The sequence below is a fragment of the Epinephelus fuscoguttatus genome, linkage group LG10 (genome assembly GCF_011397635.1).
Source record: "Epinephelus fuscoguttatus linkage group LG10, E.fuscoguttatus.final_Chr_v1".
NCBI classification, from domain to species: Eukaryota; Metazoa; Chordata; class Actinopteri; order Perciformes; family Serranidae; genus Epinephelus; species Epinephelus fuscoguttatus.
In genome coordinates, this window is record NC_064761.1 from 12,320,657 (window position 1) to 12,325,644 (window position 4,988).

Below are 4,988 nucleotides of genomic sequence, written 5' to 3' on the forward strand. Positions count from 1 at the left end.
AAGAGAGGTATCTGGATGTACTGCGGCAACAGTTAGGTATTCAACACAAAGTTAATGGACGTTCTCTGTTTAACTATGTGTTGATGACAGTATACACTGTTGCAGTGTTAAGTCTGCTGGGAATAAAGAAGCAGAAGAAGAAAATGAGACCTTCGTTGTGAAGACACATTCAAAAACAAAATGTAAGACTGCAGTAAACAAACTATAACTCCAATATTTTTCATTAATTTTCAATAAGTCAATATGTCAGTCACATTATGTTGTTTCAGTGAATACAGTTGCTTAAATGATTCATCAGTTAAACAGATATATTGGCTTTCAGTTTCAGTTTAATTAGTCTGGATACGATGATGTACTGCTATTTAAATACTTGTGCTGCAGACCCTGTTGACATAGCCTACGCACGTCGCCTATGCTGTTGTGAGCGTTTATACTTGAGTGGTGGTGTGTCTGTGTCACTCTGCAGGTTTCTGTAAAGTGCTGTAAAGTTTAATTGATTCAAACACACCCAAAACACACATTAAACATGGCTTAATCGAGACAATTTCAAACACAGATACACAAATCAGCTTCACTATAACTCGCAGTATTCACAGACAAAGCACTTGCATTCATCTGCATACATTTTCCCCACCAATACAACATGCTAACGTTATTAGCACAGGCCTATGGCATTTTACATTGTATAAATTAGCCTAGCACCTAGCGATTTTTTTTCTTTTTCTCATATAAATCCAGGGACAACAGCAACATTTAACAAAGGGAAGGGTATAATTTGGCTCCATTACAACTCACAAGGTTCACCAACAAAACAACTGTCTTGTACAAAACACATTTTCCAAACAAATATAACATGCTAACATTATTAGCACAAGCCTTTGGCATTTTACATTTGTTACCTGCCGGAGCATCCCCTTTAAGAAGGTGGCCTTATGGGCAGTGTGTGTGACGTAGCCTTGTAGTTGTCCTGTGATGGCACGGAAAAGTGTCAGTGTCAGAACACCGGCTCTTGTGTTAAAATACTCCGTCTTTACTCCTCCTCTGTGTGTGGGATTAGCCTGGACTGCCAGTTACCAGCACCCAACGAGCCAAGCTAACGCAAAATGTGACTTAGAATTAGAAACCAGCGGTTCCATACTACCGTTAGGAACCACAAAGCTGAAGAAGGTAACACATTAGCCTAGCAGTTAGCAAACTTTTCCTCTTCTTATATAAAGCCAGGGACGACAGCAACATTTAACAAAGGTAACGGCACATAATTTGAGTTCATTATTACTCACAAGGTTCACAGACAGAACAACTGTCATACTTCACACATTTTCCAAACAAATACAACATGCTAACATTATTAGCACAAGCCTATGGCATTTTACATTGCGTAAATTAGCCTAGCGACAGGCAGAGATTTCTTCCGCTCATATGAAACCTGGATAAATCCCTCCTGAAGGATAAATATCACACAAGACTTAAAATGCCAGTTTCTTGGGGGTTTATTGTCTTGACAATTTATTGTTTCTCATCTGTGAAATGAAAGTAAATAAAAGCTTCATTTCCACTGAGGGAAATGGTGTCAGCTTACAAAAGTAGAGGAGAAAAAGAGGATGTTGATGACTGAGTGTGGCAACAGGTGGGTGTTTGGGATATCTCCCTGTATTTATTATTTTCTATTTTATTATTTATAATTTTCACTGATCTAAATCTCATCAAGAAGACAAATATGTCTATTTCCCAGAATGTCTATTCAACTATGCTGTAAGATTCAAGAGATTCAAACTATTTTCTGATCGACATAGAGGCGCAGATACCACCCTGGGTAAGAGAAGAGGAATGAATGCCTGGGCGCAGCGCTAACAAGGACAGGTGGGCAAATGAGCATACAAGAGTCATGGCTGCACAAAATACAAACAGATGGAGCGGATTCATGCATAACCTCAGGTGACAACTCCACAGCAAAAATGAGGAAGAGGTGATAGACAGCATCAAAGGTAAGCTTGTTAATGGCAACACAAATACACATATGCTTGGGATTAATTTATTTCAAATCAATTAAAGGGAAAGGTAAAGGGAGATCTAAAGAGATACCATCCATAGAAATGTGCGTGCTGCTTATAGTCTGGCACCTAGTCACTACCTCTTTATAAAGCCCAGACCTCACTTGCGTGCTGTAATTTCTGGGGGCAACACACCACTGCCCAAAGGTTGCAGCCAATAAATGTCGCAACCACAGCAGAAGAAAATAAGAAAATACAGGCTGAGGGTAGGGTCTCTGCAGATAAACACATGTTATATGTATTTATATATGTTGGCTGCTGACAGGATACAGTATGCTAACTACAGTCTCACATGTCAAACACTACGTATCACTGACTATCCCCCTCCTCGCTTAGAGCTTTTGCAGCACTGTAACAACATGTCAACATGGCTCCTGAGAGATAACTATCAGTACACATGCAGACACAAGAGACCCTTGTCAGGTAAACATGAGAATAAATCATTTTAAGCATTTCAGGCATCAGATTTTAAGACATATCTGACCCGGTGACATAGAATGTAAAACAAAGTCTAGAAGGCATCAGAGGCTTCTAAGTGATCTCCTGTATTTACTGTAATCACACTGACGTCTCAACACTCTCATGTTCATGTCACAAGACAAAATAAATCGTGCAGTAAATTATCCTGTCAGTTATGGTGTCATAAAAAGTGAATGTTACTGCATGCAAGGCAGCTGCTGTAGTGGCAGAGAGGTGTAGGTGGCATGTGAGCGTGCGCGCGCACACACACGCACACGCACACACACACACACACACACACACACACACACACTGTAATTGAAAACCTACCCCTTTAACATTGTGAAATGCCCTTAAGCCCTCTGGAATACTCTCTTCATCTCACCTCCTTCTCTCTCTCATACATACACACACACACACACACACACACACACACACACACACACACACACACAGCAGAACGAGAAAGAGAAATGGCTCAACATTATTACAGTTTAGCTACAAGGTCAGTGAGGAGGCATCCGTCTTTCTCACTCCTCACTCCGCTCTCTGTCTAGCTGCCAAAGCATAAAACTAAAAATTCGATTTTCACCCTTGAAGGGGACTTCTGCTAATTATCTGTTAGATTTGTAGGAGAAAGACAAACTGACAGACAAACGGACAGGTGACAGTAGCCCCTTTTACACTACCTGTTTAGGATTAGAATATCGCACCGCTATGCCGCCTCACCGTTCTGTACGATCGTGGAATGGGGGTTCAGAGTGGTCTCGCCACAGGAGGAAGTAACAGCACCAAGACTGTGTCTGTATTAAACAGGAAAGCTGGACAGGACGGGATCATGGGCGGCATGGATGTGACGTTTTGAAGACGTTCTGAAGACGTGTTATGCGTGCGACCCACCACAGGAGTTTTGAAAAAGTAGCTGTTAGCAGTTAGCAGCTTAGTCAAGAACAAAGAACAGCAGCCATAAATGTCCACAAATTGGGAAAACAATGAGATTTGGGAGCTTCTTACCCTCCGAGCAGAGGACGAGATCAGCTGCCATATGATAGAGATGGTGTTATGCTGTTGTAACTTCTGACATCATGTTTTTTGATTGCAGGATGCTGCAATGCAGTCTACAATCACACACTGGAGCAGCATGATGCCGTCGTCGTTAGGCACTGTGTAAAAATGCGAAGGAGGCATAAATAAAGGACTTTGTAGCAGCCCTATAACACAATATATGTGTAAAAAGTACTAGTAATACAGAGAAACAATCTCTTCTCTTTTCTGTTCTCTGGAGAGACAAAGCAAGACATTGAAGCTCTGCACTGAGCACAGGTATCTTTATAATTAAATTCCTACTTTACGTTTTAAGAGTTCACTTCAAATATATTATAAACATCATATGGCAATGTCATATATGTGTCTGCTTGTTTCAACACTCAATTAGAGCTGTATGACAGTATGTAAAATATTCAAACGCAAGCTATGACTGCACATCGTGGTTCCATCAAATTGTGATAAAACAGCTAGGTCATCATTTTCTACACATTTCCACAAAGCTTCCTGGTTAAGTATACTGTGAACTAGCAGATCTCCAAAAACTATATAATGTTAGTTTCTTTAGAGATGTAAGAGCTGATGTAAGAACTTTATATGTTGGACAAAAAAGGCCTGTCATGTATCGCTACTTTTACAAGTAAAGGATTCAAATACCTAATCCACCACTGTAAATAGAAAATAATTCATTTTTAAGACCCCACCAAGATTTCATTTTCGTATGTTCAGGGAATCCCTGTCAGTGGTGTCATGGTTGTTGATGAGATGGGTGTACTACAATGAAGATGTACAGCTTTTTGGCTGGTAGGTGGCTATGCCGTAAATGGACAGCTTGGTATACCCTGTATACCCACATATACCCTCCACTGCACCACTGATTACAGGTGTTTATTAAGAGATTCAAGATCCCTAAGACCCCTGTATTATGTATGCTGGTCTCACTGTACCATAAGATACTAATAATTCAACCATATCATGTGGCCTGGGGTTTGTTGTATGCATGCAGAATATGTTAAGAGTCGATATTTGGCTTCTAGGCTTTGTTGTAACTCCCTAAATATCTTCAAACATGATGTGACATGACAAGTAATCATAATGGCTTTACTTTTCTGTGTCTACAATGCTTCAGTAAAATACAAATAAATGCCAGATTTCCTCTATAGGCTTCCCCCGGCTCTCCCTCTCTCTCAGACACGCATACATAAAAACAGACAAATGTGCCTACTCACTTGCCTGATAAATGTGTGAGAGTGTGTGTAAGTCATCAGTTTCTCCTTTGAAAGAGGCTGAATAGCCCAACAGCCAGAGAGTGAATTGGTGCCACACACTCGCCTCCGGTTCTCCAAATCACACGACTGTGTCTGCAGACAATGATGTCATACATCTTTTTTTATTTTAACTCTTGTTGCACAAACATGAATACAAGTAGTAAAA

General features: G+C 40.4%; 1 long non-coding RNA gene across 2 annotated transcripts; it reads left to right on the plus strand.

Annotated features, from left to right (window-relative positions):
* Positions 1–358: 358 nt before the first annotated feature.
* On the plus strand, positions 359–4,737 carry LOC125895242 (uncharacterized). 2 transcript variants are annotated; one of them, XR_007450160.1, is made up of 3 exons: positions 359–1,627; positions 1,794–1,985; positions 3,613–4,737. It is a non-coding gene; the product is annotated as an uncharacterized LOC125895242 (long non-coding RNA). The 2 variants fall into 2 exon arrangements; XR_007450161.1 differs by having other exon boundaries at positions 359–1,245.
* Positions 4,738–4,988: the final 251 nt, after the last annotated feature.